This window comes from Papaver somniferum, chromosome 5 (assembly GCF_003573695.1).
Source record: "Papaver somniferum cultivar HN1 chromosome 5, ASM357369v1, whole genome shotgun sequence".
Classification (NCBI taxonomy): domain Eukaryota; kingdom Viridiplantae; phylum Streptophyta; class Magnoliopsida; order Ranunculales; family Papaveraceae; genus Papaver; species Papaver somniferum.
The window spans coordinates 59546373-59559665 of record NC_039362.1 but is presented as its reverse complement, the minus strand read 5'-3'; the positions used below and the strand labels follow the sequence as shown (position 1 = coordinate 59559665).

Here is a 13293-nt window from a genome sequence, read left to right as displayed (position 1 = left end):
TACGAAAATACTGAGTTTTACTCACGCCCAAGACTCGTGGCAAGTGACCATATTTCCCTGGCAAAAGATATCTAGCCACGGACGGTCTGTCGTAACAAATAGTCCAGTGGCAAAAGGTGACTTCAAAGTTTTTATTATACATTCTGTTTATTATGGCTTTCCACAGTTTGATTTTTAGAAAGTGCCGACACTTCATACAAAAATCATTCACCAATAATCAAGCATGAAAAAATATTAAGAGCTTAAGTTCATTCATTATAGAAAATCAAATACATCCAGAAGATTCAAATATAAATTATTAAGCTGTCAAATTACATAATCGTCAATTCGACATGAAACAAAACAAAAACATGACTTGACATACGGTACTAGAATTAGAACAGTTTCAGGTGTGAATATGCACTGAAAACAAGATTAACCTTTTCCCCAGAACTTTAAGAAGTACTAATAAGACAGACATCCCTTTTGTCTTTAACCTTGAATCGAGGATATAAAGGGGAATAGATGAAATCTTCACTTCGCATTTTAGCATAAAAAGATAAAGATCAGCCACCTTATCTGCCACCTGAGCTTACCATGGAAGTAGCCGTAATCAGTAAAATGCATTCAACCCTTTCTATACCACTTCATGATGTCACTCCAGCCAAATCCCGATAAGTCTACAACATACACTTTGTAATTGTTAGCAAACTTTGGTATGCTGTATCTGCTCACATGGTAACTGGCATACCTGAACTATACATTACAAGATTATACAACCAAAATCAGTCCTTAAACAGTAAGTAGGTACAATGAGTCAATCACTAACCAAAAACTAATCCATCAATTTATAGATAAGGTGATGTTAAGTTATGACTTCAGAACAAACTCTAGAAGTTGCAATTTTTTCATAGCAAAATCAAAAAGAATCAGCGATAGCATTGGCTCCCATAAATTCATTGAAGCTCTGTAAATAGAGATGCGCTCAATGTTTCTACGTTCAAATAGTCTGCATATATTTACTCATCCATAAGCAATTTTAAGGAAATGAAAAATAAAAATATGAACCTCCAATGAAATCTGAAAGCAGTGAAACCATGGATTAAGATAATCAAAGTTCTCTGTGATCTCTCCAAGTCCGAAAGTTGTAGCCTTATGGGTTTAAAGGTAGCATTTGTATCCTTACATACCTCAATTATAAAAGGAAACTTTAATGACTACTTGAATATCCTAGAGAACATAAATCTGGAATACCAAAAACTTACAACATTGAAATACATAGAAGATGAGTATATCTACCTTGAACGGGACCATCAGTAGCTAGAGAAGAACCAGCAATTTATTTGCATGCAACAATAATTCTTTTGTCCCCCAAAGCATACCCTCAAGACTTGTCCGACACTCGGCCAGCAGTCTAAAACCACCAATCAAAATCAGTATATACGCCAACTTAGAATGAGAACTAGTATTTTCTATTGGAACAAAAATCTAAAAAGTTTGGAACTTGTACCTAAGGAATTTCTGATTCCTTCTTCTGAATGAAGTGTAAGACTGAAGAACCACTTTATTTACTTTGAGAGGCATATATATTTTTTGAAAGGGGGAATTAATGTATCACACGAGAGAGTTGCAAGTTGAACACGGCTGAAGTATATGTTTGTTGCAACAGATGCACTAGGTGCACGTACTCTGCAAAAAATAAAATAATGCTGATACGAGTTAAGACTTAAGAGGCAATACAGGGAAAACGACATGTTTTTTGATGCGGAAATAAAATCAATCTAGAGAAGATTAAAGTACGACTATAACCAAACATGTGTCCATAGATTACATACGTACCTTGGATATGTACAAAAGGATCACAAGTATATAATTGTCAAAAGATGAAAAACCTTGATGGCATGTTGGTGGACAGCCACTGGAAGGACATTGAAGAGAGTATTTCTGACTGCAGTTTAGATCTATTTTAAACTTCCACTAGTAGCTTAGCTCATTGACAAGTGTTTTTTCCTTGTCTGTAGACCTATTCTAAAGAAGCCAGGAAGTTAACACCCGCTTTCCACCAACTGATATAAGCAACAACTGATTGTCCCTGTCATCTAGACTGGATCCACACTCTTGAGTTATGTAGGTATGATCTACTGTAGCAAAGTACTTCTTTGACACAAAACTGATTGACCTTACTTCTGACCCCCTAAATGTTCTCCTAACAACTTTGATGCAAACAGACATTCAGAAGCAGGGGTATGCCTGTATCACGATTCTCCTACCAGCTCAAGATCATACATAAGTGTAGATGAAGATTATTGGAGGCATCAAAATTTTTGTATCTGAGACCCTTGGAGTAATTGGACTTAATAAAAGAACAGCATTTGTACCTTGTCAGTCTGACTGTTTCGGCTTCACAACCTATCGCAAGGCAGCTCAATCGATTTGAGTGACTGCTAATTCCATTTATATATGTTTTTAATTCAATAGAGACAAAAAACAAGGAGTGTATCTCTCACCCATGATATTGCATATGCAGAATGCTAGGAAATAGCTTGCTAGTAAGCAACAAAAGTCTATGAATATGAATTGTTTGATCCTGAAAGACATTACTGTAAATAATAAGATTACAATAATAGGAAAAAGGTAATGGTAAAAATAAACAGGAAATAAAATTTGAAAACAAAAAGGAGGTAAATTGACAAAGTACTACATGGTGATGCCAACTCAGACGACAACATATTACAATGGAAGTACTGTTGTTCCTAAAGTTTCAAAGAATCATCTCCAGAAATAACTGTATATCCTCTATCAATGTAAAGCAAAAAGGAAAACACTACAAAAAAAGATCATCATTCAAATTGCATAAATCATAACAATAACCCATGAGTACATACAGTAGATGGTACGCAAAGATAAATGAAAACCCCATACCTGTAATTTCTCTAGAAAACTCATCCCCCTAATCTTTACGATGTTCTTCATATTTTTCTGAAGAAATTTAAGAAGAACCAACACCATCGACCTTCTTCTCTTCTGCCTTTAAAATCAAATCCAGCAATTACCAAATCCCACCAATCTTTATTGAGAAAATTAAACTAATACCGATTAAATTCAAAATAACTTAAAAATCATCAAATTAAATTGCCAAACATAAAAATGGAACAATCTAGAGTTTTCGGAATCCTTTACCCATATGAAATTTTAGTATCTAGGATTCGTAATATAATCTCAAGAAGAAAATGAAGAAGAGATGAGGAAACTCGAAACGATTGGTTCAATTTTGATGGTTTTTAGGGTGAACACCAGTTAGGGTTTAAAAATGAAAAATTGACAACAAAGTGGGAATGATTCTTTTGTAGGATTGGAACAATGGAGTAGAAGATGAAGCATTGAAGTAGGTTAAGGATTTTCTGACCACGGGAAAGGAAAAGAACTATATGGTGGTTTCAGGTCGAAGGTAGTGGGAGTAGAAGAAGGAGTGCAGTGGGGACTGGGGAAGGCTTACTTTATCTTTCAATTAAAAACGTGGGCCAAATTTTGGCGCTTATAATATGGGCAGTTCGTTCCATATTTAGCCACGACAAGTTGTAGCAAAAGCCCGCTAGTTCCCACGACTTACTATGCCGTGACTAAAATGCCATAGATATGTTCATGACTTACTATTGTAAGCCCGTAGCAGATACCCTACAAGCCGTGGCAAATGAGTGATCTATTGCCACGCTCTTAGCCAAGTTGTGGCAATACGTCATCATTAGCCACGACTAATAAGAATCCGTGGCAAGAAGCCCGTGACTAAAAGTCGACATTTTTGTAGTTCAAGATGTCGACATTATTAGTAATTTGAACATGTGATGAAATCTTATTTTTTATTATTCAAAGATATTCCTTGATACTCAAGGTGAGATCCCAAACCAAAACATTTGAGAATCTTCTTTTGAGATTTTCGGATATATATGTTTTATTTTTCTAGCAAATAAGTATATCTCATGTATCTCTGAAAGATATATTAGTAAAGTATACTTGTAAACTAGCTAGTATTGAGTTTTCATCCATTAGGGATTTCGGTATATTAGTTGAAATTAGACAAAACTGAAAATTGGTGTTTAATGCATATCTTAGAATATTTTCGGTTATGGAAATTCCTTGATGTCCAAAGACTCCAAACTACATTGGTCTACATATAATGAAGTTTTTTCTTCTTACAAACTTATCCTAACACAGACACTTCATTTTGTAGTCATTGTGGTAGTCGACTAATAGTATTACTTGTAATACTATCTTGGGGAGGAGAGTAACTTAATTAAGCGAATGCCTTACTACACTAGTTTAAAGATTTATGTGGAATCAAGAAGCGTTTAGATAGTACCGTTGGTGTGAAACTATAATTTGCGTTGTATTTAGTTTTTGATTATTGATTTGATTGACTAACGGTGGTTAAACCTTGATTGCGCCTAGTTTGATTATTCATGAGAGCCTTTTCTTATGATATAATATCACTCAAACTAGATCAAGGATTGACGGTAGTTCAGATGTATTTTTAGATCTGATGATAGACTTGTGATCATCCATAACAAACTCCATTCAATGCGTGATCGATCATAAGCATACAAGTTTATTTGTGCAGGTACATTGAAGACATTGGATTTGAAGACAAAAAGATTTCTTATTGATTTCTGATCTTTGCGATTTATTTCTCTTTGTGATTTACTTCGTCCACAAACTTGATCGATTGGGATCCGACTTAGATTTGTTTATCTTTTGATAGGCATCCTATTGCTAATCATATAGATTGGCAAGCTATCATTTGGTGGTGTTCTTCATGATCCAAATATGATAGTTTGTAACCTAGATCTGGTTATCTTGATAATCTAGATCTCAATTGATCTAACCAACATTTTTCTATTCAAAAGAACGACTTAATCCGGTTCTTGAATGTTTGTTCGAAGGTTTTTATATCCAATCATCAATTAGTTGATGTTTGATTATGTTTTTCGATTTCCATGCTTGATTAATCAAGTGTTTACTCCATTTTCATGAAAATAATCCAGATCTAGATGATTAATTACGTTTTTTATTCATTTCGTTACTAGATCTGATTATACTAGTTTTCTTTTGTTGGTTTCAGGTTTGTTTTCAGTTATTTTTTTGTGTATGAACCATCAATACGTATATGCTATACTGACAAAAAACCTAGTTGATTGTTTAGTTTTTTTATTTAAATAATGATTTTTTTGTTGTATGATCCAGCAATACATATATCACGTACTGAATATAAGATGCTTTGATATTGTTTTATTCATAGATTCATCATTTATTTTGATTTTGTTATATTCATGGTGAAAAGACGAGGGTACCCAAATACACCACAATCTTTTATTTTGATCATAACCTATACAAGACCCACTGTGTATAAACCTCTTGGAGATACAATCACTCAAGGAATATTTCAACACAGTGTCCACTTGATATAGGGTTAGTCCGAACTGGCCTAACTCGTGAATTAAATATCAAAGGCAAGTGGAGAAAATCAATACACTTTGTGTGATTGTTTATGGATATGAAATCGAGACTATACAACAACAAAGTGATCACTTGATAAAAGGTGCGGAAATAACGGAAACCAATGGGATCAATATCAAGTGCCCTGTTAACGTACAAAGTGCAATTTACTTTAATTATAATAAAACAATTATAATGCGGAAATTAAAAGTAAATGGCACAGCAAGATTTTGTTAACGAGGAAACCGCAAACGCAGAAAAACCCCCGGGACCTTGTCCCGAATTAAATACTCTCAGGATTAAGCCGATATACAAAATCTAAACCAACTTTGTATAGTTGAAACCAAGCAACTAAACCTATAGTTCACCTAGTTCCGTTTGTATCCATGCGCCTCCAACTTGCAATAAGTCACGTACTTGGAACAATTCCTTTGGTTCGTATTCCAAACAGTAAAGAAACAACAAATCTATTCGGTAACAACTCTTTTCAAACAAGTGATATGAGTTTGACAAAAGGCTCTTCCGTTTATCTCAATAACTCCTTTGTCAGGTCCTTAGATCTATCCAATAACAACTACCAAAGTAATTGTCCAGATTTTGCAATCAATACTTTGAATCACAAAGAAACGTATTGATGCCGATCTACTCAACTAATCAATCAAATCTATCACAAAGATAAACCGATTATAGTTGGATCCTTTTTAGCCGAAACGGTGCACACCAAATATTATGAACCCAAATTAGAAATCTTCTTCGTCTTCAAATATTCTTAGATCTCCAATAAACACCTGCACACAATCAACTTGAATCTCTTGTGATCAATCACACAGAACGGAGTCTGTTAACAATGGATTATCACAAGACGTCTTTAGATCTACAAACAGTTCTAAAGATCCCCGTCGAAACTTCGATCCACTTTGAGTGAATCTTATATCAGAAGAGAAGATTCTCAAGCATAAACAAACTAGGTGCAATCAAAGTGCAACCACCGTTAGTCAATCAAATCAATCGAAAACTAAAATAAACTGCAATTATCTAGTTTCCCACCAACGGTACTAATAGAGCTTGTCAATCCAAAGAAGTCTTTAAACTGAGCGGCCATAAGAGATTTCGCCTAATTAGGTTACTTTCCTCTCCGAATAGGCGGCTCCACCAGTAACAACACAACTAGGTAGTTTTGATGGCTCTGAGGATTAGTTTGCTTGAAATTCAAACTTGGTATTTATAGACAAGGAAGTTTGGACACCAAGGAATTTCCAAAACCGAAAATATTCTCAAGATATGCAATATATTCCAAATTCGGTTTCCATAATTCCTGGAAATGCTTTGTCCAAATGTTGACCGAAAATTTCTTAGAAAATCTCCAACTAGTAAATGCACATTACTAATTTTTATTTTCTAAAGATATGCAAAACTAAAAACCTTAATTAAAAGATTCTTAATTTATTTCGATCCGGGATTCTCTTTAGCTATTAAGGAATATCTTTGAACAATAAAAGATAATAGTTACTGCACATGTTCAAAGTATGTCGACATCTTTACTTAGTAAATCCTTTTTTCATATTTACTATCTTGGAACCGATTTGCCACACTTCCAAAACAAGTTTAGAATTGGTTCATCTGACTTCCAAGAACTATGCCTATCAAATCACCAAACATGGGTTTCACGGTTCTACCAAAACAAGTTTCGGTTCTACCTCCATGTGGGTACTAGTATTAGTCACGCTAGTTACCAAAACTTGGTTGACTAGGTACTAGGATCGGTTCCCACATATATATGGTATCTAACTTGTATTTGGTGCACATGTCATATGATCGGTTCCCAATAACTAAAAACGTGTTGCACATGTTTATAAGATCAGTTCCCAATAACTAAAAACTTGTTGCACCTCTTACAAGGATAGATTCCCCTTTTGTGATCGGTTGCACCTCTTACTAGGATCGGTTCCCCAATGTCTAGAGTTGGTCATACCAATAACACTGAATCGATCATACCATCTTAGGTGATTACTTAAGATCGGTTTCACTAATAAAATTCATACCAATACAAAAGTCAGGCATTGTGAATAGTTTTACCAAGATACATAAACAAGTTATAGGCGGCTATACTAAACACACATATTGGTAGTTCAAAAGATTTGCAATGAATAACAATACCAATAAGCCTAACGATTTCCCTTTCGATTCGCTAAACAAGTTCATGAATTTACTTCCCTTAAACGAATGTAAAACATTGTTTCCTAGGGAGAAATATTCACCCATACCCATTCATAATCACAATAGTATTCATATAATTATATCGATGTCTTATATACGAAGTTCAAAAGATAGACGTTATACTTCGTATTGTAATTCCTTGATACTATGTCTAACTAGAGTATAATCATTCATAGCTTCGCAGTTATTTTTTCAATATGCACGACTTGAAAGATACGTTAGGGAATGAAACAGTTCAAGTGAAATATTACTAACCTCAAGAGGAAGGATGATATCGTCGTTGTAGCTCCTTACTCCTTCACATTCTTCAAGTCTTCGCATAATACTTGTAATGTCTCATGTCCTAATACTTTCAAGCTAGCCTATACGAAGTTGACTCTAGCATATAATCAAGTGACTCTTTAAATGAGTTTTGCTTCACTAAAATATGACAATCAAACTTGATATACCAACGCTTGGTGGATTCAACCGAGCTATGCTCTAACAGTCTCCCTCTTTGTCAATTTTAGTGACAAAACTCTTACATCATATGGATAAACAAATTACAAGAATTCATTACACATACGCTTGATTCCCAAATTCAACAACATAATAATCTGTATACATTCAGTCCATAAATGCCGCTTTTGACATTATAATAACAAATCTAATACTCCCCCTAAAGGTAAGATAAGTAGATTTTTAATCCGCACGTCTTTGTTATTCCCTTTGTAGTTTAGATAACCACAAACATCAATATGATATGTTACTCCCCCTTAGTATATGATTTACTCTTTTCGTTAGATAAAACGTTTAAGCACCATTGTTCTTTCCCTTAGTGATACCAAATCAATATCAATACCACTTGTTTACTCCATATATTTCTCCCCTTTTTGTCACAAAATGACAAAGGTACGAGCAAATAAAGGACAAACTGAAAGGATCTTACAAATCTTACAAGAGACTTGCAAAACCTATAAGAGTCAAGCACGAGGGTTCCACACACCATTTTAGATAACCAATATCAAAACCGAAACTACAAGTAATTTTGTTTTGATATGTTATCAAGGAAACAATTGCCCGAAGCAATTTTCCCTAATAGTTTAGCAAACCAAAAATTGACTAAGCACCTTAGTTCCTTTGCTAAACCGATTGTACAAAAACAATCGCTTGTTCGATAAGACCAAAATAAAGATCATAATTAACTCTATTTTTCTCATCAGGTTCTAATTATCCATATAACTTAGATCTTTCACTTTTAAACAAGACAAGTACTAGGTTAGTTAACTAGCATTTCTTGTCAAGGCATTCGATTAGACTTGAATAACCGAAACCTCCACTTTGATAAGTCTAACTAAGATCAGAATTAACTTAGTTTCTCTTATCCGTAATCAAATTGGACTAAACAATTCATCCCGAAAACCTTTTTCGTTAAGCATAAACAATTCATACAAACCTAATAAATCAACTTGCATAATTATTTACCTTAACGGGAGCAATTGAAACAACATAGACATTAAAGCACCGCAATTGCACCGAAATTTTGTAAGCCTAAACAATTGATACCATACAATAAAGCAAGATAAAAATAGTTTTTCTTAACCGGAAACAATTGAATCACACACACATCCGTACACAAATAATGGAATAAACATCAATTGTACCGAAATTTTGCTAAGCAAAAGCAATAAAAATATGCAATAAAATCAGGCTTTTCTTAAACAAGAAAACGATTAACTAACAAAGTCGTTACCTCAAATTTCACATCCTCTTCTCCTTTTCCTTTGCATCTTTTCGAGAAGAATTGATACCAAAATATCAGTATGTTGTCATCCTCTTGCAAAACAAAAGAATAACAACAACCACCAACCTTTACCAGAGAAAGGTTGAAAATCGGTTTTAACTATTGCAAGCAAAAGTTGAAACCCCGAAACACATATGGTTTTATGCTAAACCAATGATTCAACATATTGTGAATTTTTCACATATTGTTTCAATCAGAACCCCTCACGATCCTTTGATAAAGCCTACTGTTAGAGCATAGCTCGGTCCACCACGCATGCGTTGCTATATCAAGCATGTTTGTCAATGTTAGTGATCAAAACTATGAGTTTTGATTTCTAGTCTATTATAGCTAAGTCTCGGACTAGGATAGAAAAGTGCAGTTGAGCTCAAGGACTTCATGGCGATTCATCATACAACGACGAAGATCTACTCAAGTAACCGTGGAATTTCATCAACAAAAAGGTATGTGGAGACTTGAACTTAACTATCACTCAAAAGTCTATCTATTCTATCTCCTACTTCTTATGAGACAAAAAGTCGTATGCTATATAGACTGGATCATACACATTTAACATTTCGAGATGAGTATTCACTACTTATCTTTTTCTCGAAATCGTGTGTTGGTAAAGCGTTTCGCTTTGATCAAGTTTATCTTCACCTAGTGACGAAAGTCATGAAAAGTTTCAATTACTTTGAGAATTGTTGTGACATGAAACAGTCTGTGAATAACGGCTATATAACGTCCTCTGAGAATGTCTCAATGATTGGAATGAGAGTTTAGATTACATAACCATGTATTCCTTAATCCGAAGTTTTCGAACTTTGTTGATTGAGACAAACCGGAGGAATTGGCTTTGCCAAATCCGCGAACCCAGTCCTTTAACCCAGTCCGCGAACTGACGGAAGTTCTCTTACCGAGAATTTCTGCTTGGATTTTCCAAAAACTCGTTTGCTTGTTTAGTCCGCGAACTGGCGGAAGTCTCTTTGCCGATATTTTCTGCTGAGTTTGGAAAACTCTGCCGGTTGGCTTAAGTCCGCAAACTTGTTTGTGAGCTTAAGTGGTTATGATCTAAAGATGTGCTCTGAACATGAAACTTAAATTACTAAGGAATGCTTTATGCAAACCGTGGATATAAAGTTCATGAGCCGATTCATCGAATCGAATCATCTTTGTTTCAATTGTGTCTTGTGTAGTTACATAAGATCTCATAGCAATTGAACAACTCTCTAACTAGTTCATTTGAGTCAATTGAACTAGTTATGGTGAAGAAGAACTAGTTTAATATGAATTGCTCATATGGTTAACCTTTTTGGTTACTATGTTGAACCAACATACACGTACACGTTTGGGCATGGTTTTCAGAAACCCAGTAAACGTCTACCCAAGTGTGTGTGACAAGCTAAGTTTTGGATCTAACGGTTGAGAAATATTATCTTGAATCTAAATCAGGTTTTCATCTAATGGTGAATATGGATTTCTTTGTAACTAAGGAAAAACCCTGATTTGAAGGCTATATAAAGGAGACATCTAGCATTGTGCAAAACTAATCCCCACACGTCTGTGTGATACTAGTGCGCTCGGTAGAGTCGATTCTCCTTTAACCTTTGGTTTTCTTCTCTAAAACCAGGTTAACGACTTAAAGACTTCATTGGGATTGTGAATCCATACAGATACTACTTTTATCGTAGTTGTGTGATATGATCTTGCATCTTCTATAGTACGAGTACAATCTTTGATTGGCTTGAGATCGTGAGAGTTCTCCGATAGGCAAGATAAAGAAGTCACAAACATCTTCGTCTCACTGTTTTTGATTCCTCGACAAACCGCTTGTGTAGTCAAGAAGGATTGTTGAGAGGTGATTCATTAATCTAGGTTGTTCTTCGGGAATATAAGGTCGGATTATCAATTGGTTCTTGTTCACCTTGATTTTATATCTTAAGATGGAACAAAACCTAGGGTTTTTCTGTGGAAGACAGATTTATCCTTTGATAGACTTTTCTGTGTGAGACAGATTTGTTTATCATCAAGTTTGCGATTTTGGGTTGCAGCAACTCTTAGTTGTGGGTGAGATCAGCTAAGGGAATCAAGTGCGCAGTGTCCTGCTGGGATCAGAGGCGTAGGAGTACAACTGTACCTTGGATCGGTGGGAGACTGATTGGGGTTCAATTATAGTCCAATCTGAAGTTAGCTTGGAGTAGGCTAGTGTCTGTAGCGGCTTAATACAATGTGCATTCAATCTGGACTAGGTCCCGGGGGTTTTCTTCATTTGCGGTTTCCTCGTTAACAAAACTTCTGGTGTCTGTGTTATTTCTTTTCCGCATTATATTTTATATAATTGAAATAATACAGTTTGTGCATTAAGATCATCAATTGGAAATCCAACCTTTGGTTGTTGATTGATATTGATTGATTCTTGGATATTGGTCTTTGGTACCGTCCAAGTTATTCCTTGTGTTTGATTAAAGACTCGCTATTGTTTTAGCTTGAGTAAATCAAAACAAGTGAGAGATATTTACTCCTTGAGATACTTTAATCTAGATTGAGTCTGACTGTCTAGTTGATTCTCTAGCAAAGTATTTCGGAGTTAGTCCATACAGATTGCTAAGCGAAATATTGGGTGGTGTTGTTAGACCCCCGCTTTTTCACCTACCAACATGGGCTAGAACTTAATCCTGCTAAATCAAAAAGTCACACAAACCATAAGGGTTCACACATCATATGAGATCGAATATTAAGGTCATGAAAACCGAAATCAAACATCCCCATACACATACATAGCAATAAAATAAAGCATTCAAGCACATGTTATGTAATCAAAAACTATCACAAGAAAAATTATAAACTAATAATTTTACTCATAATAAGATAGTTTTATTCATAATACACCTTATACAATTATTCAAAGAAATCAAAAATTGATGTCTAATTTTCTTTTGATCAAGTATTACAACAAATAACTTAATCCTTAGAAGTGCTCTCATTATTCACTGAAGGTTCCTCAGTGATCTGATCTTTTAGTCTACTATTTTCTTTCAGATGGTTGAGTCTCTTTTTCAAGAGGTTTACTTCCACGATCAACTTTAAGAGTTTTGACTCAAGCAACTTTTCATTCAAAACTGCAGTTTCCATAATTTCACGAGCAACTTCAAAGTCTCCCATTACATAATCAAAAGTTCAAAAGAAATATGATTCTTTTTATGTTCTTTTCAGAAATAGCATTTGAGATCAACTTGAAAGGTTTCAAGTTTTCGAAGTTGAGATTCAACATCAATAGTATTTTCACCCATCTTTGACCGCAGACAACATAGAGGGAAGTATCGATCCTATAGATGGTTTATATAACGAATCAAAGTTGGTTTCCAAGAATGAGATACCTAATCAAGGTATATTATTTTTGAAAATATACACTTTCGGAAACAACATAAGAATTTTTCCGAACCAGTATGATTGAGATGATCTGAGAATATTTTTCCAAGATTTTCTCAAGGACTTTCCAAAGATCGAAAGTATTTTTCTAAAAATAGAGAAGGTATTCCAAGCATAGAAAAACACTTTAGATATTTGTGAGTATAATATTATACTTCCTTCATATTCTCGTGCTCCTTTTAAGAACTTCCCTTATATTTGAATTGAGCACATCTTAGGGAAATTCCGAATACCAACATCAGTTGTTGGAGTGAGCTTGTGATAGCTCAGAATTTGTGGAACATGATCCATCATGATATTTTCGAATATCTATCCTTTTGGGATTCTTCCAAGAATAAACTTCATTTACTGTGTCATAGCTGGAGTGATCTGATTTAACAGAATGATCAGTTCGATGAACAGGATCATAAGCGTGA

At 34.6% G+C, this 13293-nt stretch overlaps 1 long non-coding RNA gene across 6 annotated transcripts; it reads right to left on the bottom strand.

Annotated features, from left to right (window-relative positions):
* Positions 1 to 270: 270 nt before the first annotated feature.
* On the bottom strand, positions 271 to 3448 carry LOC113281668. Of its 6 annotated transcripts, none has more exons than XR_003326321.1 (6): positions 2902 to 3448; positions 2487 to 2566; positions 1819 to 2388; positions 1490 to 1668; positions 1279 to 1393; positions 271 to 659 (listed from the first exon to the last, which is right to left on the bottom strand). It is a non-coding gene; the product is annotated as an uncharacterized LOC113281668 (long non-coding RNA). The 6 variants fall into 6 exon arrangements; XR_003326322.1 differs by having other exon boundaries at positions 1819 to 2566; positions 2902 to 3046; positions 3160 to 3448; XR_003326323.1 differs by having other exon boundaries at positions 1819 to 2566; positions 2902 to 3007; positions 3160 to 3448.
* Positions 3449 to 13293: the final 9845 nt, after the last annotated feature.